Source organism: Brachycentrus maculatus, unplaced genomic scaffold (genome assembly GCF_059751285.1).
Source record: "Brachycentrus maculatus isolate JH-2025_06_01 unplaced genomic scaffold, ASM5975128v1 h1tg000220l, whole genome shotgun sequence".
Lineage (NCBI taxonomy): Eukaryota > Metazoa > Arthropoda > Insecta > Trichoptera > Brachycentridae > Brachycentrus > Brachycentrus maculatus.
Window position 1 is genome coordinate 475,953 of NW_028280971.1, and position 25,372 is coordinate 501,324.

At 30.9% G+C, this 25,372-nt stretch overlaps 1 protein-coding gene across 1 annotated transcript in view; it reads right to left on the bottom strand.

The window, feature by feature from the left end:
- Positions 1-25,372, bottom strand: part of Arl4 (ADP ribosylation factor-like 4) — a 144,264-nt gene that overhangs the window by 80,134 nt on the left and 38,758 nt on the right. The window contains exon 2 of the mRNA XM_088264191.1: positions 15,456-15,506. The gene's annotated coding sequence lies outside the window, so the exon portion shown is untranslated. The remainder of the gene's footprint in view (positions 1-15,455; positions 15,507-25,372) is intronic.

A 25,372-nucleotide genomic window follows, 5' to 3' on the forward strand; every position in this document is an offset into this window, starting at 1 on the left:
CAGTCTACTATAATATAATATTACTGTCCGAGTATAATATTACATTTAAATACTATTTATAAAAATGAACATTGGAGAAAAAATCAGAATATAAAGATGATAAAATAAAAATAATATCTATTAATCCTTTTGATATTTATTATTATTTGTGGACTAAAAATACAAATGTATAAAACCCGAAAAATTCAGATATAAATATTCATAGCTTATCGTGTCTTGGTAAATCAAAAATCATTGAAATCGCGATGTTAATGTTTCAATATTCCAGTCTTAAAAAGCTGTTTTATTTGATAGTTGCGTTACGCACGCATAAATCATACACTGTTAGATTTTGGCAAGATAATCACAATTGCATGTTTATAATATTATACAAACATAGGTAAAATCGTGTTGCATTATTCCAAGATAAACAACAAAAAACACGATTATTACGGCCAATGTAAGTGAAAAATTACTGCAAAAAAATACTATTTTGGCTCTAAAACTAAGTAACTAACTAACCATCACGCCGCTTCTTCGCAGGGGTAGGCAGAGAGAATAGAACCCCACAACAATCTGTCTTTACACACTATCTTCGCATCTTTCACATTCATGCATCTTCTCATACATACCCGACGATTATTCGACTCCTGATCTGACCACTTTCAAATATTTGAAATACTTGATCAAGCCAAATTTTCCTCTGTCTTTCTCTGCCTCTATTACCAATCACATTATCTTAATAAATTTGTTTTACTGTCCTTTCTTCACTCATTCGATTCACATGTCCAAACCATCTCAACAAACCTTTCTTTATTTTATCGTTAATGCCTATTTTAGACTTGCATTCTTTCTTTATACCTCCATTTGAACTTATATATCATACAACGCTCTGCCGCACATTCGTCTGAAGAAAGAATTTTTTATTATTATTTCTTAAGTTAGTTTACTTTTATTACATTTAATACAAACTATTTTTTTACATTCAGGCATCTCATAATACATTTTCAAGCCCTTATACATTGTACAATTTTGCGACTAAGTTTTTTCAAAAATAGCTGTCTTATTTATCCTTATTTCTAGTTTTTTCTGATTTTTTTTTATTTTAAAATACTTAATCCTTAAAATATTTAAATTTTGTTCAAATTTATCATTAAATTAATTTAAGAAATGTGTTCAAAGATGCCATTTTCTCCCATACCTTGCCGTTCATGTTATTGACACCTGGAAGGGTTAAACGATGTTCTGAGAACATCATATGGAGTGCAAGTGCAAGCGTAATTATTATTTTGGTTGCGTTGTCAGTATGCTGCACTTCGTAATTATTTTTAAACGCGCCATTTTGTGTTCCGAGAATATTTTTATAATACGATGCACCGCATCGCACTCAAACACGATACCTTAAGGCGAAAGTTTCAAATTCGACAAAGAATAACAACACATACTTTTATATTACTATGAAATTAAATATGGCTTAAAAAATACCACTATTTCTTTAAATCCCTTGTGACATGTGTTAAGGGCGCTTCGCTGTGAAATATGAAGCATTGTTTATTTTTGGACAAAAACATAAGAAAAGTTAAATAAAAAGTAACATCAATATATTTAGCCTTTTTACGAAATTCAATAATATGTTTTTAAACTCATAGTATAATATGGCATGCTTCTCTAAAATAATGTAAATAAAATGTAACAATGCCTTTTATCATCACATTTATGTATTATCAAGTAAAAATGCCTATTAACATCATATTTATGGATTTCAAGTAAAAATGCCTTTTACCATCATTTTTATGGATTTTCAAGTAAAAATGCCTTTTATCATCATATTTATATATCTTCAAGTAAAAATGCCTTTTATCATCATATTTATGTATCATTAAGTAACAATGCCTTTTATCATCATATTCATGTATTTTTTAAAAGTAAAAATGCCTTTTACCATCACATTGATGGATTTGCAAGTAAAAATGCCTTTTATCATCACTCTAATGGATTTTCAAGTAAAAATCCCCTTTATCATCACTTATTATGGATTTTCAAGTAAAAATGCCTTTTATCATCACGTTTATGGATTTTCAAGTCAAAATGCCTATTATCATCACGTTTATGGGTTTTCAAGTAAAAATGCCTTTTATCATCACATTTATAGATTTTAAAGTAAAAATGCCTTTTATCATCATATTTATGTATCTTCACGTAACAATGCCTTTAATCATCATATTTTATGGCTAGTTGGATTGCAAACAGTTCTCGAAACTCGCGACAAGTATACTTACGTGTCGATTCGATCTCAGTTTTGGGTACATATTCCAGTCCTGCGAAAAGCAGGTCCTCTTGAAGGAATGTGGTTTCCAATAATTAACAGCGCGCGTGCGCGCAATATTAACTACATATTGCTGCTCGCCGCTTCCTCATACCGCGCCGGAGGATGCGCTGACGGTAGGAGATATCAATGGCATTTGTTAAGAAAAAAAAATCAGGTACACTAGTCGTCGAAAATGTAGGATTGACGCTGCAAATGACTGATATACATATAACATCGGTTTATTCCATGAAATTGGTGAGAAATTATTTTGTAAATAAATAAATAAAAAAAAAAAAAAAAACAATTTCGTTACTCTTTTATGTCGCGCGTCTTCGAGTGTCATAGTGCTATCAATTTTCACCATCTTTTGAATATTTATGGCGCGTGTTTCACAAGAGAAAAATGATATTTTTTCATCTAATATTTGTCGAAACCGAAAAAATATATAAACGCAGCAATTTTCATATTTGCACTTATTTAATTTTTTTGTCAGTCTCAGTTTATAAATCGAACTGAATTGTACAGAATGTGACAAAGTTATGATTTTTTTTTAAATTCCACTAATTTTTCATAAATTGAATCAGCAGTCACATTGTGATAATATCTTTGTATTTTTTATTTCAATTTCTCTTGGTGAATACCATTGTATCTGAAAATATATTTTGACACCTGTTTATGAGAATTCCGCATCATTATCAAACACCGTATATGAAGCTCATTTTCACTAATTTTCTTTGAAAATTTCGAGAGAAATATAACGGGTTACGTCATATTTGAACATAGCGACGATTATTTTATAGAAAAATATGGTTTTAAATGAATAAGGGTAGGATATAAGGGTAGGGTAGGGCAACGATAAATCTTATTTCTTTTTTGTATGGATTTTTTTACTATGTAAAACAGGACTTATTAATATTAAGGATTATGTTCATTATAATAGCATTTAATCAACAATTAAGATAACGTTGAAATAAACTAATGTATTGTCATTTTCATTAAAAAATAAATCAAACAATATGTATTTTTCGTTCACGCCATTCATTTACATTTAGATAAAAACTTATAACAATGAAGTTCTAACCAATTAAAATAAAGGAATTATTAATCTTTAAAACTTTGAATAATTATTTTTCATGAAAATATACAAGACAAGAAGAATTACTTCCAAAGAACAATATTATCCCGATTTTTTGGGAATATAAAAGGTCTTATTAACAAAACATAAGGCTCCAATGAATTTGGTAAAAACAAAAGCCGTTTTAAAATAATGATAATGTAAAATCAGCATTTACGTTACAGTGAAAAAGAAAATTGAAAGAAAATACAATGGAAATATTGTAGCAACAGAATAATAGTAGATAATGATTTTTGTTTAAAATTAATTTAGCATTCGTATTTAGTTTTGTAGAAGGGAATGAAAGAAGAAAAGTGTGAAATTACTTGAAAAGATAATCAAATAAAATTTTATTATGGTGCTATAAAAAATTGCTATTTTTCGTATCCAATCGAATGTATAGCTCACTCATTTCAACAACGTCAAATATCAAAAAACTTGATTTTTCAGGAGATCGTTTTAAAGTTTAAAAATATAATAAAATGAATTAAAAATAAATATCAAGCCACTTATTGAACTTTTTACTGTGCAACAGATCCTTTTAGGTAAAACCTGAAGGTTTTTTCTCCATTTGAAAATATTTAGTTTATTTAAAAAAAAAAAACAATACCTTTTCTACAAAATGCAAAATCAAAACTTTCTGCCCTGTAGCGGGTAAATATTAAGTTAAAAATATGCCGCTTTTGCTGGAATATATGTAGTATATTTTCTGGGCATTCCGAAAACATGTATAACTGAAAGTTGTCGATTTTTTATTTGATTGACGTTGTTGAAAGGAGTGAGTGGGAAGTTCGAGAATTTATTTTTTGCTCGTCTTCAGATCTAAAGCAAAAGTTTAATCTTTCCATGGGTTTTTTGACTCCAATAAAATTAACCGTGTATCCATGGGAAATTACAAAACTATTTGCGCTTGAAATTTGTAATCTAATGCATGCTTTTATTGCCTTTACCCATTCTCCCATCGATAAAATTACTTGTTTGAAGCATTGTAAAACAATTACTTACCACAAACCATAACTGATGTGTTCGTTATTTGAGAATTATCTTAAATAATCAATTAGTTAACCTTTAAGACTGAATTTAAATTTTATAATTTAAGTAATAACTGATCTCACGATTACGTATTTGCGTACCTCTACTAATAATAAAAATCAATAATAACTGACTATCCATTACATCAAATGTACTATACATAATCTGAAACCAAAACACAAAGATAATTATAAATTATACATGTCTCAATTTGAGACGAACCATCTATCGTTTTTATACGAAAGAAGATGGAAGTCTGCAACAAACATACAAAAATAATTCAATAACAGTGCATACATATATTGACTATTTCCGTGATGCAATATTCTGCGTGTTTAGCTACCATGCTGGAGGTGCCAATATAAGTGATTATTTCACTCTAATATTTATTCAAAATTACCCTGGACTGGTACCTGAAGCAGAGGGCTGATCACCTTTCCTTCATGTGTTGATGATCAAGATAACACTGTGTTCATACGATGCAGTGCCCCATGCACCACAGAGGTATGATGAGGGATTGAATAAGAAGACATATATACATCTTTAAAAAAAGTCATGCAATATGGATGTTTAATAATGGGCAGAATAGTGAACGTTAAGCGAGTGTATAAAATGGTCACCTAAGCCATCCAAATGCCAGACAGTAAGCCCTGGGACGCTCAGACTTTCACCTTTCGTAAAAAAAAACGACATATGCTTCATGTCAAGTTGAGACACTTATAATATATTGATATATCATTCGTAGGGTGAACATCCAATGTCGGATAAGTCGCTATGATATATTTACTCACAAAAAATGTGTCAAGTAATTGTTATTTAATCCAGAGTATCAAGGGTAAGATCTAAACTGATTTTCAAAATTCAGGCGTATGAAAAGTACGGCATAAAAATGGGAATTTATTTTACCTATATTATTTGTTTACGTCTATAACTCAATTCTATGTACACGTATAATCCTCGGAGGTTACAGGTTACATGTTTTAAAAACAAAAAAACATCTGAAAGAGAGTGGATTGATGGAATAAAAAACATATTCTTCTCTTTCATCTTATTCTGAGTGGAAAAATAAAAAGCTCGGGGCAAAAGGTTTCGGTAAAGCTAGTAAGGCTTTGGAAGGTAATTTAAGTTGGCGAAGATTTCATCCCATACAAGTTTACAAAGGAAAGGTTTTTATTCGGAAGATGGGGAGATAAGGGTAGAAGTTTGGTAGGATTAATCCAATTTTATATTAAATATCTTTGAGAACGAAAGTAAAACTGTCGTAAAAAATAGCAAATGGCGTTCGACGGCGTTAAATCGACGGCTATTGAGATACCACGTCGGAATCATTGCAAATAAGGAATTTTGAGAATTATGCGAGGATGTTTATTGTGAATCAGTATACATTTGTAAGTACAGAAGAAGCTGATTATAACGCGCATTCGGATATACCTCGGGTATTTTTTGTTTTAGGGCGCCTAGCGTAAAAAACACACACACAAGCACTGCAAGGTAAATTAAAATTTACCTTAAAAGAAACAAATGTTAATGTTTTTGTCTAGTAATATTTTGGAGGGCACACAAGCAAAATAAATACGAATTTATGGGCTCAACATGTTTTGTTCATTTAATTTATTTTTTAAAGTATTGTTTATTTATGATTAGCGTTAAAACAGAGTTTATTTTAAAAAAAATGACATCTCAGCATAGATTAAGAGGAATATGGAAGTCTGGGCATTTACAAGGTATACGACCGTCATAGGCTTGGTTTGATTAAAAGACGTAAGCCATTCCATTATGTTGAGATATCAAAAATGTCAAAAATAAAGAGATAATCCAGATTTAATTTATTATTAGATTAAAACCAATATTTTTAGCTTTTCCACTTTTTTATTTGACCAGCGACCGGGTTTCGTCGTTACCGACATCATCAGACTGGTGATGTCGGTAACGTCTGATGAACGTCACCAGTCTGATGATGTCGGTAACGACGAAACCCGGTCGCTGGTCAAATAAAAAAGTGGAAAAGCTAAAAATATTGGTTTTAATCTAATAATAAATTAAAAATGCAATTCCATCACGAAGTGTCAGTGGATAATATAAATCTATAATCCAGATTTGTGAACACGTATTTCGACACACTCAAAATGCTGTAAGAAGGGTTGATTTTTATTTATATTTTATAAAAATGTATAAAAATAATTAAAGAATTTTTTTTGTTGTTTTTCATAGAATTTTTCTTTATAATTTTGACAATTTCGTTTATACACGGTGATCATAATGCGTGTCAGAGACGCCGACGCAAGCCAGCGTTATAACCGACATGCACTGTACTTTAGTAAATAACTATCGGCTTCCTATTTCGTTTTAATAGATTTTGTTTAAGTGTATGATTTCTATCGATTATGCATTTATTTCGGCAAAATTATCCCACTGATCGGAATATTATTGAAACGTTCGATTCGCATTCGATCAATGTACGAATCCTTTTTTAAAACAACGTAATTATGCTAATATTTAATACATTTATTTAAAACTGCTTTCCATGCATAAATAGTGAGAAAAATGTTGATCCATCTATGGAATATACCCATTAAATTCAGAATAAATATGGTAGTTGATCGTGACACTACCGAGGCTACATCGTTAATGACTCAATCCACTAAGCATACGAGTGCATAAAAAATATATTATCACGTTGTTAATATATTATTGGATTGCAAAAACGTATTAGTGAACCAATTATAAAGTTAATTAAATCAATATAAAACAAAATCAGGAACATATAAAATGTCATTAAATACAAATATATATTTTTAAAATTCAATATCACTTAGTTTTTTATATATTTTTTTCATTAACATAAATTGTATACATTTATTTAAATCACAATTTTAAACATATATTTTTTTTAAATTGCAGACCCATCAAGCCACCTTGTGTGTCTTGTCGGTGAAGTTCTTTTTTAATACATTTTTATTGTTTTTAACCATTTTAACCTGATATACACACAAAAAGAGACTAAAATTAAGAATATAAACATTTTACAATTTTCATAAAATTAACTCTTGATCATTTACCAATTCTTTTATTTTGCCTTTGTTCCATATTTAATTTTGATCTCTAACATCCGTCGGCAACAAATCAAAAATGTTCGGAACGATATATTGCAGTGTTCGACTCCCATATTTATAGTTAATTCTTGGGACTATCAAACCTTCGTTGTGTGTAAATCGTATATCATGGTTAATACCACTATTTTTTTTTAATTCAAAATAAAAACTAGTTTTCAATTTTCATGGTATTAACTCTTGATCATTTACCCATTATTTTTTTGCCTTTTTCCATATTTTATTTTGACCTCTGTCTGCAACAAATTATTTTTTTTTAAATTTTTTAAAATTCAGATACGAATCTATTATGGATAACAGGTGTATTGTGCCTGATGTCAGTAGTATGCTGAAAGGTTAAGGGTGATATGCCAACGATCGATTTTTATTAACTCTGCGATGTTCCGGATCAGATACCTCAACCCCGCGTCACGAATGTCAAGTTCACAAAATGGATTCAGTTTCCGTTGTGCAGTTCTTTTCCTTATCTGCCAATCAGAAGTGCGGAAATTGAGGCGGATATTCGCTTCCTCGGCGGGGAAATGAACGAGGAACTAAAAATAGAACGTATGACGTCTGCCGTGAGAAAAATGATTTTCTTTTTTGCGGCTTTGCTTTTCGCTGCATTGGAACGACATAACTTTTAACTCTCGTTATTAATAATAACAGATAATTGAAAAGATTAAAAATAGTTCTTTAAGGTGGTATGGACATGTGGAGCGAATGGGTAACGAGAGAATGACTAAGAAAATATATTTGGCGAATGTGAGCGGGAGAACATAACGAGGACGGCTGAAAAAGACCTGGCACGAATCAGAACCTAAAATCTGGTGGTGTCAAAAGTCATCGGTGGGCATGTATGACTAGATGCATGGATGAGAAGGAAGCGAGGAGTGTATGTCAGGACAGAAGGGTGTGACGTTCTATCCTCTCTGCCTACCCCTGCGGGGAAACGCCGTGATGGTAGTAGTAATAATAATATAATGTGTAAATTTGGATAGTTTGTATGACGCCATTTTCGTAAAATACTACCTCAACAAATGTGTTTATTTCTAAAAATCGTCTCACTTTTACTATCTCTAACTACTGGTAGAAGAGCATTCCACGCCATCGTTCTCAAAACAGCACAGGCACGCTCGCCAAATTTAGTGCGCTGGTTGCGACCAGGTAAGATCACTTTATCCATAGCAGTTGTAGCCGATCGAAGCATGAGACGTCTATCAACCAATTCGTCTGGAATACACAGCTCATTTAGATACTCTCGAGCAATATTATGTATTGATTTATACATGAGTAGACAGAGTTTATACTCAACCCTTTCGAGAAAGCGTAACCAAGTCGGTGAAGTAGTGGGGTGATGTGACAGACCTTAGAAATTCCAAAAATCAGTCTCGCTGCTTTTAAACGTATAGTTAAATTTTAATTAATTCAGTTGTAAGGCTTTCAGTAGGTACTTGAGAAATATTTTCAAATGATCATTTCCGTTTTTATCACAGCGTATTATTTTAGAAGAGTGGGAGGAATGAAAGATTCTGTTATGTGGGAGTCGCGTAGGTAGACGCAGATAGAAAGAGATTAAAAATGATTGAACAAACATTCGGCCTGCCACTCAAAGCAGTAAAGTAAACTTCTTGTAAATACAAGAACATTTTTTTTATCATTGTTACTGTATATTTTTCTTCTTGAAAAAGTATCTCACTTAATCCTACGATTTTCCTAAATGAATTTAGTACATACTACATAGATACTATACGAAAAATTTATATAATATTACATACGAAGAAATCTCGCTAAAACGGTTAAAAAATCGATGGCTTAAGGCGGGATAATCAATAACCCGCAACTAAATTTTCTTTAAACCCAGGTAACATTTAAAGTAATTGCATTTTTTGCTTAAAATACCGTTTTCGTATATAAAAAACTTTTTTTTAAATTCAAATATAATGATTATGAAAAGAAAAGAGTTACTGAAGGGTAAGAAGTTAAAAATATATGTATTAAATATTTTTCGCCAAATTCCAAAACATATTATATAAAAAATGTGCGCGGACAACTCGTGTGGTTTCTCGTGCAGACGGTCACGTACTGAATTTGTATAGTTGAGAGTACACCCTTATGAGTGCCAAATACGACTAAAGAGTAAGTAATTTTGGACTCCGAACAACCGATATCACAAAGTTTATTGATTTATTTATATATGGTTTGCAAACAATGAAAAACATATAACATGAAATGAAATTCAGTGCAATACAAATCGTTTAAATGTTTTTCATCAATTAGATGGGAAAATAACAAACTTACAGAAACAAGTAAAAGCACAGGTTAAGTACATACTTGTAAATAAATAAATAATAGAAATGTGGTCGTAAAAAAAGAGTAATAACAATAAAAAGTAAAGAAATAAGAAAAATAATAAAAGCGACTTATGAAATAACTTTAACACACATATCGCTTGGAGCAGCCAACCCCGATTGGTCCAAGCAATCCGTGTATTTGTAGTCTAAATATTATGTTCACTGGTAAAGTATATTTTTGTGATTCGGGCTGTAATCCTTTCTGGTTAAAAATAAAAACCCTGACGAATGGTAATCTGTCCAGCTATTTAGAAAATCGGCTTAATTCCGGCGGTAACTTGAAACGAATGGTAACACCACAGACATGGAGGCACCACAAACTTAAAATACAAGAACTCAATAACCGGATATTATTTTTAATTTAACACGAATTCTTAATGTTACTGTGTTTTTATATCCGGTTTATGAACGGGCGAGAGAATAAGACGAAAAACCCCTTTTATGTGATGAAATTACATTATAAACACAGCGCATTAAAAATTAAATTAAACCCCCGCTTTTCATTATTGTAGGATAGCTAAAATATGTAGGAAGACTTTTATTCTACACAGATTTTAATTCAGTATCTTACTTGAAAAAACTCGTTAAATTAACAATATAGTTTGTAACATTAAAACATCGTAACGTACATATTTTAATCATACACACCAAAACGTGCGTAGGATACTTACTGCATTGTATTGTGATCATAAACTGTGACATACATACGTTGTCTTACGCGTTGATGACACATTTTAGTGAAGAAAAAGAAGATTCCGAATAAAAGGTTTGGCTTTTTAAGGAGGTACTTGCAGACATCCAATTCATTAAGCGATCGGCTGTGCGAGGGTTCAGATGTGTCTCTGCGCACATTTTTTTCTAAATTTATTATATTTGAATTTGATGTTTTTAGAATATTAAACATATTCTAAAAAATATTATTATCATTTTTTTTAATCTTTACTTTGCAAAAACCATGTTTTCAAAATCATATATTTATATCGAACAAATTATTTTTTTCATTACAAAAACGGTGTTTTAAGGGAAAATAATCATTTATGTAAATTGTTACCTGGGTTTAAAGAAAATTAAGTTGCGATTTATCGTTTATTGTGCCTTAACTATTGAATGGTAAAAACTAAATAATACATTGAAATACATATTCTTCTTTTTCCTTCCTTTCCTTTTGCTCCATAGGTAGAGCATATGGTTAATACAGGTCTTCTCTAATAACCCAGCCAAAAATCTGGCCGAGGAGTCTCAGCTAGATATTCAGTGCTGGATGGAATGTTTCAAATTTTATCCTTAGCCACCCTACCTTCGGGTTATTTTCAGACATATTTTGTTTATACAAGCAAAAAAAATCACAACGTTTGTTGTCACAAAATATTGTCAGGTATGAAACCTGACAAAAAATTGTCAGTGTATCCGGTACGCATTGATTTTTTTTTAACTTATCTCGTGCGCGTAGGTCATACGGGTTAGCGTGAAATGGTGAAAAAAAACCGCGCGTATCACGTACGTTCGTATGTGTAGGGCGGTTAATAAGCGTATAGATAGCCTTACTTTCCACATTTTGGTTATAGCTCTTGGTAATGCAGTTAAGAGTCCTCCGTTGGTCCTCCGGCAAGAACTACAGTCAGTGGGAAGAGGACGAATGGCGAATGTCAGACGCCTAATAACAAGACTCCAAACCCTCACCCTCCAAGCTTAGGGTAGGAATACACCCCTACAGAAAAAAACAGGCTTCGGGGCACCCGCCCAAGCCTCGAGAGCTCAGGGTTAATCACCCAGACTCATTAAATCTCTAGATTACGACTCACCATCAAGGCAGCCTCGATTTCAAATAAATATGTATTAATTAATAATATTTTAAGTGTATTATTTATTGATTCGGCATTAACTATGTGGAATGACATGTTGATTATTTTTCTTCTTCTTCTTCTTTTTTAGGACTATGTCCTGTCATTCTCCGGTCCATTTCTGGGAGGTGGAAGACCAGCTATCTCTCTATGGTATGATAAAAGTGTTTAATTTTATTATTTTTAATAAAATTAAACACTTTTATAATGCTATATATTGAGTTTTATTTCATTACACACGGCTAGTTTCGAAAACTACAGTTGTTTTCATTGACAGATGATTAGTTAAACTAATTAGTGATTTAGTTATTAGAAAGACTAATAACTAAATCACCTGTCAATGAAAATAACTGTAGTTTTATAAACTGGTCGTGAAAACTCAAAAAGTGGTGTTATATAAGTGCTTAATTTAAAAAAAAAGTGTGTTTAAATGAGGGGATTTTAAATTTTGATCAAAATTTTATTTTGTTTATATGGAATACGACAGTTTGGTAAACTCAATTGTTTTTGGAAATTATTAGTTTTAGAACCTTTCAAATGAAATGAAACCTTTACACATAAGTACATAAATAAAGGTTTCAATTCTAATTGTTTCGTACATAATTCAACAGATGACAGCGCTAAACTAGCATACGAGACGTTTCATGTCACACGTAATATATAATAAATATTTAGAAATCAAAGTACATTATATGATTGTTGAATCATCAGTTACATTGTTACACTGTACTGCACTGCTACATTTTCTTCTTAAAAACTCCATTTAAATAAATATTTTTAGTATTTATCTTTCATTAAATACAAAAAAAAACTAAATGTTTTCTGTATAGTACGTAGGCTCAAGTATCAAAATGAACGTGGTACCTATAAGTCAAAGTACAAGAGAAAGTTATTCACTTATATTCATGTATATACCAAACATCTATCTACTGGTAAATAATTGGTGTCGATTCTCCCGTAAGGGCGAGATTGGCTAGACAATGCTACGCGGGTTCCGTGTCGAATTGCATCTAAATAATGGAGTCGTACTGCATGTAATTATGGTCATTATTCACAAAACTGCATCGTGATAATGAATTAGTTATCATTTAAAATGGACGCTATATTATTAAATTGTTTGAATGATGGAAGTCAGAAGTAGAAATTTAGAAAGCAGGTAAAATTATATATTATTTTTGAGAAAAAAATACAACAGCTTTCAAAATCAGTGGCTGCCTAGAGGTCAAAAATATGAAGCTTACGAAATAAATTTAAAAAATCGTACAAAAATGCGATCAAACGAATGTGATCAAAAGTTTTCCTATGTAAAAAAGTAAGTGTGTATGATTGGAAATATACGATATTTATTAGAAAAAAATCGAAATTAATAACTTGTTTCCTATGCACATACATATTTCAAGAAGACAAAATAGCACAAAAAACATTTCAAACACGAAATAAGATTTAAATTTTACCATCAAATCTATATTTTTTACCAAATGATAAAAAAAGTATGTAATAAAAATAAATTCTTAGAACGTGCCGATCGTAACGAAATCACAGTATGTAACTAAATTCCAATATTATCTTGATTTTGCAATCTAACGTTCAAGAAAAAAAGGCCATATAGTCGAAGTTGCTTTTACTTAAGTTTGTCATTTAAGAATTTTCCAACTAAATAGTAGAACCTTTTCATATAGTGGTGATATATTAATGAACAAGATGTGTAAAGGGCTTTCCGACACGTGTTTCGAATGAGATTCAGAGGTCTTCAAACTGTTTCCAAAATTAAACATTTTTTTGCTATAGAATACGCGAAAATAAATAAAAGGAAGCATCTCCTCGCACACACCCGCCGATTGTCCCGACTACATAATAGGTAGGTACTTACCAAAAAATGTTATCCATATCGCGTTAATTTTAAGCAGATTTTTTTTTCAGCAGTGGATAAAATTATTTTTCAATGCCGAAAATAAAAGAAAATTCCTAATATTTTAAGATTTATATTAAGAATATATATTTTTTTAATGTGAGGTGATTACTTCGTTAATCGTGGATTACGATGATTACTAGGTTAGGTTAGGTTAGATAAATTTATGTTTTACTTGGAAAATACCACCATTTCGATGTGACAGTAAATAGTGGTATTTACTAAGTAAAACTTAAAACTTTGAAAATTTAAAAAATTGAAAATGGATAGATATTACTACAATGTGACTGTCGATTCAATTAATGAAATATGGTTAGGTCAGTTAGCTTGTTAATTTTATGATGTATACTAGGACACCATTTAAAATTAAAATAAAATAAAAGTAGTTTAATGAAAGAAAGGTATTAGATATAAGCTATTTAAGACAGATATGAGACGAAACTTATCCGAATTTATATAGATTTGCATTGCAAAATATTTTTTCTTGCCCGGCAATATAAAAATTGAAGGGTAGATGAGCTCTATCATAGGACCACTGTAATAGCATATTATCACTAACAGTTTGAGAATAATAGACTTTTTATTGATCGTGAGCACACCTGTGCGATGCAAGGCAGATATCTGCCGGTACGATGTTGATTTGATATTGAAATGAATCCACTTTCGAAACGGCCATTGAAGCACTCAATGGGATTACACCTTATTACAAGTACCTACACGGGTATGCCTACATATTTTTGTACACTATACCAAGTACAAACAGTGCACGCTATTGAGAACATCCACGTGCAGAGATACTCGCGAGTGATAACCAGTGACTGCGTCAGGGCACTGGGATATGTATGTGGAAGGGCACATTCGCTCACTCCTTTCAAGAACGTCATAAATCAAAAATCGTGAATTTTGAGTAGGGCATGTTTTCAGAATGCCCAGAAAATGTACTGTATCCCAGCAAAAGAGGCATATTTTAACTTAATATTTACCCGCTACAGGGCAGAAAGTGTTGTTTTTGCATTTTGAAGAAAAGGTCTTTTTTTAATTATTTGTTTAAATATACTAAATATTTTTCAAATGGAGAAAAAACCTTCAGGTTTTACCTAAAAAGATCTGTTGCACAGTAAAAAGTTCAATAAGTGGCTTGATATTTATTTTTAATGCATTGTGTTTTATTTTTAAACTTTAAAAATGTTCTCCTGAAAAATCAAGTATTTCTATTTATGACGTTTTTGAAAGGAGTGAGCGATGTGTTAATTGCACATTACTTGATCTACTTAACATAATCTTGAGAGGATAAGTCCGCTAGAATTTAAGTATAATACATGGCTATCGGTGGAGAGTAATTTGCTAGAGAAAGTGAACATTTTCAAAAGAAGAGAGCAGGATTCATGGTGTAGGGCAGGGGTGTGCGTTCTTTATAGACAGAAAAGCAGTGCCTACCCTGGATTAATCGCGTTCCATATAGAAACTCGACCAGTGCCTACTATACATTATCCTTACCCGACCCTACTGATTACCCTACTGATTAAACTCCACCGGTGTTGCACTCATTGTTTTTATAATATTTGTGCGAACTTACTGATATTATTTTTAGGTTTTTATGTATTTGATCAATAAACAGGGAGTTATTAAAGAAAATTAACTGAATTTTTTAAATAATACTATCGACTATTTAAAATAATACCATCCTAGTAAATAGGTATTGTGTTCCTTAATACGAATACAAATCGCCACTGCTTTTACAAGTCGGAAAAATAACACAAGGAATTAGACTTTTTGCATACATATATTGAGATTCAATGAAATATTTTTTTTATTGAAAGACAACTTACTTGAATTAAATATGATCAACCATTATTCTTTTGATGTGACACATGGGAAATCTGAAATGAGAGAAAAATATATTTTATTAGATACATAAAAAGAAAAATCAAATAAACCATCACACGAATTTCTTTTTTGTTGTATGGACTTTTCGATATAAGGTCAAACTTTTAACAGGATTACAGAATACCGCTATAAATAATACCAATTCTGGTTGGTTATTGGCATAGGTGTAAAAATTACGGATTTAACTGTACGCGTGTAGTTTCATTTTATGATATTATCAACACGCTAAAGCCAATTTCATTAAATTTAACATAAAATTTAAAGACTAAGTCCATAGTTGAATCGCGGTCAACGGCCCACGATTTAAGCTAAAACGATTATATAGTAATTTTGTGAATTAATAAAATAAAAATAAACGTACTTCTCCATTAAATAACATAATTTGTTTGGTCTGTAAATATTTAATGGAGGTATACAACGATATTCTTCAATTTACGGTCACATTAGAATGGAAATCACTAATATGCTTCGATACGTCTACTTTATGGCTAGTCTGAAAAAAATAGAGGGCTTCTTTTATTAATATTATCGTCACAACTTTGCAAAATGATATGTGATTCCCGCTTTCTGAGTTTCAGAATGTCTTCAGTCTTCAATTATTTTAAACATAAACTAAAACGCATATCTTTTGAATGGTGATATTTTATTAAAAACATAACACAGTGTAAAAAACGTTTGAATATTAATTTATTAATCTTATTTAAACATGTTATTTAAATTTAAGTATGTTATTTAAACATGCACAAGTGCATGTTTAACCTCGGCTCGTAACGCATGTCTGTGCTGAACTCTTTAGTGCATGTTGGTCTTCGGGTCGACCAAAAATCGCATGTATTAGACATTTTGTGTAGTTTTGAGTGTGTAAATGGTGCTATGGTGGTGAAGGGTGGTATTGTTTGCATGCTGTGGTAGTGATTGTCCTGACGAAAAGACGGGTACGTCTCGAAACCGGTAGACATAAAAATCTCGGTGAGTGGTAATATACTAATTTTATTAACATTTTTGTAAAAAAAGAAATTAGTACTAATTTTTTATTATTTATCTTAATCAGAACACGATTTATGTATGATTCTACTGAATTTATTTATTTATGTGAAAGCTGTTTTGCCATGCGAGGGTGTTGCGAAACTGCCAAAAAGAACCTGATAATCTTAGAAGACGAAACAGCTGACACAAAAATAAATAAATTTGTTGGACTACATAATAAAGTTTATTTTTAATGACGCTCGATTTTTCATCTCGTATATTATAAAACGTAAATTTTACTGATTTTTTAAGAAAAACATTTTAAATGTTTTGTATTACAGATATATTAAGCTCATCTGAGGATAAATGGACCAAGATCTTGTGAAAAATAACACAATTCCTCACAGCTTAAAAAAACTTATTAGACATTATTTATTAGACAAACACAATGAATTAAAAATTTATTTTTAATTTCATACATTTTTTTCAAAAGAACAAAAAATTTATAAAAATAACATAAAATTAATACGTTTAAAAGTGATCAGAGATTTTTGATCGCGACTGTAAGTAACTAAGGAGGTCATAGAACAAAATAATGTACATTGTTCACAAGTAAACGTCAAATCTGGTTAGTGCCAATCGCAGGTCAGCTGTCAAGTGAGGGTTTACTTAGAAACAAGTCGTTGTCGAATGCCGAGAGATTATATAGGAAAATGAAAACATAGCAACCATGCTTAAGGCCCAGTATTCGTTAAGTCGCAACTTAATTTTCTCTAAATCCAGGAAACATTTGACGTACTGTTTTTTTAAACTCTGTTTTTGTTTTATGTATTCATTTAAAATCAAACACAGATTTTTTTAGTCTACTTAGTTGTATTTTATTAACAAAAACACATAAAAAATAATATTGTGACAATTGTTTCGCCTTGTTAGGGCATTATCAAACGAATGTGAAGATCAAATGGACTATGGTCTTTATGTAGCTATAAAATTCTAGGTGACAGTTTTAACATGTGCAGCAATGTAGGTACGTACCCTTATATGACTATTTTTGTATTGAAAAAATAAGTTTTTCTTCGAAATAAATATATGGTTTTGAAAAAAAGAGTGATTGAAAGGTAAGGGGTTATAAAAAATGCTAGAAAAATATTTTTTCCATACATATTCTAAAAAACAAAAACAAAAACAATATGTATTCTTAAAAAAAATGATCTCAGGACCATGCGATCATGCGTTGCCGGAAGCCCACTGAGTTATATTATTGCGAGTTTGGCCTTAAGTAATAAAAACGAAAATTGAGGGGAAAATACAATACAGCTAAGAGTTGTGGGAAATGACAGTATTGGGAAAGGGACCGCTATATCGAGTTGTCGTTAATCGAGGTAGACGCGAAGGCCAAGAAATTAAAGTTCTCAAGAATTAGTGGTATTATGCATAATAAACATTATATAAGTGCATAAAACATGGCAAACGTATCTACATATTTGAATCTCATCTTCTAGTCAGAAGTTTCATTTGATGGGATGTGTTAATTTGAAATTGGTGACATCGCGAAATTGATACTCCAATGGCCATATGCTAAAACTAACAATATAATAATAGTAAATTTTCTATGAGTTATAAAATGTCACCGACTCTTTATTTGGTTCAATCATAAAAAAAGTAGGCGTTAAGAAATGACAACGCGAAGATGAAATCCGTGAGATATCCGAAACCCTGTGTCTATCTGTCTCTCGTTTTTCAAATAAAAACCCAATGGAGCGACAAGGACGCTTTTACCAAACAGGTATAAAATAAAGTTAACAGCTGAAAATGTTCTAGTAACGGTCGTGGGAACGGCTCCAAGATTAATGCAGTGTAATAAAATATCTTGTCTTGTCATAGTTCTTAATCTTGTCATACTTCATAGAGCGAGTCTTTAGCGAGAATTATTACATTTTGTAATAGCGCTTGATCACACCATCAAAATAAAGCGAGATGTAACTTATGTGAAGGCTAACATCCAATTAAAAAGTCATCTAACAATTTTATGGGTCATTTTGATATATTTTATAGGTTTATGTGTGTCTTTTTTCTTATGCTACTTGCGTACAAGGCATACTATTCATAACTATTCTCAATTTTTGCCGATTATTTTTTAAAATAATTTCCATACAATTGTCCTTTTTTCATTAATTGATTCATTTGTATATTTCGACATCTCAACATGAATGAAGAAGCATATGGAAGTCTGGGTATTTACAGGGCGCGTGACCTGTCAAAGGTTGGTTAAATGGTCACTTTATTACACACGTGCAACATTCACCAATCTATCCATGATTGACAACCGCACTACTCAAGTGTGGTTGTCAATAATGAGTAGAGTGGTTGTCTAAAATGGGTAGAATAAACAAATGTTGAACTTGTGTAAAGTGATCACTTAAGTAGCCTATGAACGGTCATAAACTCTGTAAATACCCAGACTTCCATATTCTTCTTTATCCATGTTAATATGTTAAAATGTAAAAATACTCGAAATAAATGAAAATCCAGATTAGTGAAGTATTCGGACACTCAAAATGTTGTAGGTTCAACAGTTATTTTATATCTATATATTTATTTTTCTTCTGACCCTTATCCGCACCCAATGGTGCATAGGGCACTGCGCCAATGCGTAATCGCAATCGTACTTACTAGAAGGCAAGATGATCACTCATGCGTTTCGGGCAGGCTAATATATTTAAGGCTAATTTTTTTATTATGCAAAAAGGACTTTTTAATTATTCACATTATATTTACATATGTGACACGTGTTTTAATATTACCGATAAAATCATAAGCATATAACTCAGTGATTCAAAACACGCGTATTAAAAATTGAAACATTTGTTGGAACACGATAATATACAGTTAGTTAAATACTCACAAAACAAACGTTAGTCGCATAAGGCAATGAATACTGATTAGGGTATAAAAAATAACCGTCCGATTTACAGAGCTGTATAACTTTAAACACATATGCATATTACCATTTACACCACCTGATTTCGTAAAATCTGTTACTTTTTCCGATTTTTTTTATTTTTTAAAAATCTGTTTTAATTCATTTTTATAAATAAGGTTAAGATGAAAGTCATCACGTTAATATTTATACAACATATAATTTTATGAAATACAATTTATCTACGGTATTTAAGCTTTTTACGGACAGATTAATAATTAGAATAACTAAAATCATCTATTGAAAAATAAACAGTTTTAAAAACATTCTCGTATATTTTGATAAAACAATAATAATATTTTTATTATAACTCAAAAAATATACTAACTAGTGTATTATAATTGAATATATTTTAAATGAGAACACTTGTTTTTTACCGCTTGAGTTAAATTTATCTTTAACAAATACAGTTTCGGTAGCTACAGATGCTTCCATGGTTTGAATAAACTAAAAAATAAAATGATATTATAATATGATTATATTATGATTATATTATGATTACATTTATATGTAATACTTATGATATAAAGTTTTAGTTATAATTATTATTTAACAATTAAAATATAGGTATTCATCTATACATAAAAGATTTTTTGATTGCTAATGACTTTTCAGATGATGAAAATATGTTGCTACGTAATTCAACGTTAAAAAAAGCATATTTTCGAATAAAAAAGAATTATTTCAAATATTTTGTTCGATATTTAATTTTGTATTTCACATTTTAATTTTATCGGTAATTTAAAAACTTGGTCTGCCTCCGTAGTGTAATATGGTCAGCACGCTCGGCTACCGTTCTGGAGGTCCCGGGTTCGATTCCCAGGGGGGGTCAAATAAATATAAGTGATTTTTGCACTGTAATATTTATTCAATATTACCCTGGACTGGTACCTGAAGCGGAGGGCTGATCACCTTTCCTTCATGTGTAAACGATCGAGATAACACTGCATTTATATGAAGCAGTGCCCTATGCACCATTGGGGTGCGGATAAGGGTTTTATTATTATTATTATTATTAAAAACTTGGTTCACAAATATTCATACTTGTGTGACGTTAAATTTTATGTTTTACGATTTGACACGGTATTATAAACCGGTTCCGATTTTTTATTATTTTTTCGTATGATTTATGTGATATTTGCGTCAGAACATAATTTATTTAAGGCGTTTGAACATTTCAATTTGCAATAAAATAGGTCATGAGTTGTGAACTTTACATGTTTTGAGGCAGTTTTTGTTAAACTGCATACGGTAATTTGTGACTGGGTGATAAAAAAAAGCCTAGTATATTGTGTGGAATTTAAAAACACATTTGTATCATACTCGTACATATAATATATGTTTTATAAGTATTTTTTATTTGGGACACATGACGGAATTCAATTGTGCGGTTATGTTTTTATGGGCAAGAAAAATTATTATTTGTGATTTTGCATGATACTTTGTACCTACATAATAAAATGTATATAACATCAAATAATTGATCGGCGCCATATTACAAAATAACATATAAAAGAAAGCAAGCATTATCGATAAAATTGAGAAAGGCGTGTGGAGATGATTTGGACATGTGGAACGAATGAGTGAAGAAAAAACACTTACAACAAGAAAGTACTTGAAAATGGCCAGGTCAGGAGTCGGAGTATGTATGTGGAGACCCATGAATATGTAATAGGCGAAGATTGTTTGCAAAGCAGGTGGGGTGGTTTATTCTCTCTGCCTACACTTGCGAGGAACCGGTGTGATGGTTAGTTAGTTAATAACATACGAAAGTAGTAAATAGCTGCATACTGCATTTTTAACTTCCTGAATAACTGAAAAAATAAAGAGCTTAAACTCACTGTGGAAAGTTTCAGTAAATCCTTAAAAATAGGAGTCCATTCATCTTAAACAAAAGAGTCCAAGTCTGGACTACTTTCACGTCTTTGATCAATCCTCCAGCGGACTTCAAAGTGAAGTTGCAATTAGAAAAACGTCGATTCGTGTGAGAATGAAATACGTTTTCATACAAAAAAGACAAATTCCCAGCGAAAATTGGATTTCAATTTTCTGCTTGGTGAGATAAGTACCAAAGACGTTCGCAGTACTCATAATGTAACCCGAGAGTCGAGAGTATGCAACAGACTGGATTTAATATTCACAAAATATTTAGCATTTTCTGTCAATTTCATTATAAAATATTTAAATGAATTAAATGTTACTATTAGGAATAAAAAATATTCGTCTCTTTAAATTGAAACATTTTATTAATAAATTTCTCTCTGAATTAAATTTCGTTTGAAAATTCCGCCGATTTTGAAGGTTTACGAATTTATTATTTAAAATGCAAATAGAGTTGTTCATTAAACGATTAACATTAACCATTTAAGTGGGAATTTAAATGAGACTAAGGAAAATTATATTATGTTTTATTTGCATTGATAAAGCCGCAAATTTACAAATTTTCAATGGTTTAATACATTGTCTTTACAATAATGTATATCGCACCTCTAGATCAAAAGAGTATCAACTCAAAAAAACTGTTTTTTTTCAGGAGAGACGAAAAACGTATAGTGATGTCACCTTATGTAATAGAAGTTTCCTGTTTTCTTTTATGAATGGACAATGCATATTAAAGAATATTAACATCAAAACATTTTAAACTAGCTAACTTACTAACCATCACGCCGCTTCCCCGAAGGGGTAGGCAGAGAGAATCGAACTCTTTTATTCACCAAAAGGAACAGATAGTGCTATATTTTGAAGAATATTTAATATTATTTATTTATTTATTTATTTTATTTATTTATTTATTTATTTTCATAATACATAGATACATTCAATATACATATTCATTTCATATAAACATTTATTATACGTATTATATATTGACATATCGGATAAATTGATATATGCGTCTTCGTTTGTAGAATCCGAATAAGTGATTATCTAAAAAATCGTATTTTTTTATTTGATACATTTTTGACATAGGTGTTCGACATATTAACATGGCACTAAGGAAAAGACGAACGAATAATGAAAAACGTAGTATGACTACTAAAATTTAAAATTAAAGTCCGTAAATAACGTATCATAGAAATGATCAGGCGATGAGATATAATTAAACGGCGCTTGCAATTATTCACAACAATTTGTCTCAACAACGTGTAATAAATAACGAGCAATTTATTATATTCTCAATATTATTAATATTTAAAGCATTTACTTTGTGGTTAGTCATTTTTACTTATTTATTTTTTACAAAAATGTTAATAAAATTAGTATATAACCACTCACCGAGATTTTTACGTCTACCGGTTTCGAGACGTACCCGTCTCTTCGTCAGGACAATCACTAACACAGCATGCAAACAATACTACCCTTCACCACCATAGCACCATTTACACACTCAAAACTACACAAAATGTCTAACACATGCGATTTTTGGTCGACCCGAAGACCAACATGCACTATAGTTTTCAATACAGACATGCGTTACGAGCCGAGGTTAAACGTATATTAGAATTAGACTAGGAATCGAATCTACTTATATACTTGTAGGATGAGAGGGTAGGTGTAAATGGTGCTATGGTGGTGAAGGGTAGTATTGTTTGCATGCTGTGTTAGTGATTGTCCTGACGAAGAGACGGGTACGTCTCGAAACCGGTAGACGTAAAAATCTCGGTGAGTGGTTATATACTAATTTTATTAACATTTTTGTAAAAAAATAAATAAGCAATTTATTACTAAAAGGCATAAGGTTTTTGAAGATAATTTTAATAGAAATTGAGTTATTTATGCCGCTAAGACGTTTACCGATATAAAAATTTGAGATTTAAAAAAATCGCTATTCTTTTTATGTGAAAAATGCATATTATTTTTTAACATCTCATCAAAGATGAAGAAGAATATGGAAGTCTGGGCATTTACGAATTTACAAATTATAAGCTTAAATTATAAAAGAGAAAATGGTATTTTCTGGCATTTCTCGTGTGTGTGATTATAATCCAGGATTCGGACATCACATACTAATATAAGAGTTGCTGCTTAGTAAAAAGCTTCTTTACATCTCACCAATAGATGTCTCTAGTGATTCAAGAACAAGGTTTCTAAATTGGTTCATATATATAGAACTTCCAAGAATTTGAGTAGTGTGGTTGTCAATAATGGGTAGAATTGGTTAATGTTACACGTGTGTAAAGTGATCACTTAAACCAGCCTATGACGGTCGTCAGCCCCGTAAATGCCCAGACTTCCATATTCTTCTTTTTTAACATCTCATGATGAGATGTTAAAAAATAATATGAAAATAACTCCTGTAATTGGAGATAATCCAGATTTTGTGAAGAAGTATTTGGACACACTGTTGTATTAAAATGTTGTGAAAAATGCATATTTACACCGTGAGAAAATCCGATATTACCGGAGTCTTTTTGTTTTCAAATTGTACACCCTTTTCTACAAATCTCCTCGCAATCGCTCCACGGAGTACGTGATCAGATCTTATCTAAATCTTTACTCTAAAAATACCACACAAATCACCATAAACGTAATAAAAGACCACAACAAAACGCTTTCAACAGAACTAAACCAGGTCTATTTACACAAATTGTGAAGCAGTTGTAACTCCGAGATGTTAACTTTCCCGAGAATGTTATTAGTAGGAGCGCATAAAGTACACACAGTAAATAAGGGAAACAATGTAGCCGCAATGTGCACAACTAACCCCGTATTCACAGTTCAGACGGATTTCGTTGTGGCCCCGAGAAGGTCCATTACAAAATTATAAATGTTTTAGGGATTCGATGATCCCTCATTATGAATATAATATAATGGTGTGTAAATTAGAGTAAAGTAAGAAAACACATCTTAGAACTGATTATATTGAATTGTGTGATTAAGGGGGAACTCGCAAACACCCATTCAGAAAGCGATCCGCCGCGCGAGGGGCCAGACGTCTCTCCGCGCACAATTTAAAATAAATGTATTTTTAATTCGGTTTTTTTAGAATATGCATTTATCATTTTTTCAACTCATTGCCTTTCAATAACTCTTTTTTTTCAAAACTATATATTTATTTCGAAAAATAAATAGGTATATGGTTTTGAACAAATAAATAATATTATTTTTTTATATCAATTTTGAAGAAATATATAAGTACTTGTATATTTTTTAAAATACATATGTTATGTTATTTTTTGAAGAAATAATATTTTTCAATACAAAAACGGTGTTATAAGAAGACAAAAAAATACGTCAAATGTTACCTGGGTTTAAAGAAAATACGGTTACAATTTATCGTATTCGGGGCCTTAATTAAAACCCTATAGGTTTATGATAGAGTTTAAGATGATAATGCTGGAATAACATGGTTTCTGACTCATGGTTACACCCTTGGACCATACCATACTCAAGTCTTGAGGGACTATGGTGATTAGGTAAAAAGGGAATGATTACAGCAGAGTCATTTTCCCCGAATGATTAAATTAAACTTGCAATACTTACATTAGTAATTAATTTCTCGTTTCATTTGTATCCATTAGCCTATTTAATCGAATATATTTTGTCCACCTTTTGCGTTAATTGTAACATTCCATGTGAAAAGCTACTTATCGTTAATTAATTCAATTAATATCTCCAAAGTAACATTATTTCATCTAATGCAATTAACCAATATTTGCACTTTATTATATGTCATAGTATTAGTATTATAAGTGATCACTATTTAAATCGATCATAATTAAAATACACGAAATAAAACATGTTTGAATAAATTTTGGTAATTTTTAGATTATTTTGACTTTTATTGTATAAAACCGATTTGTAATGGAAACCGTCATAGATTTCTTTAAATTGAAAATAATTTATTGCTTAAAACTGCATTTATACTATTTAAATCGATCTTAATTAAATTACATGAAATAAAACATGTTT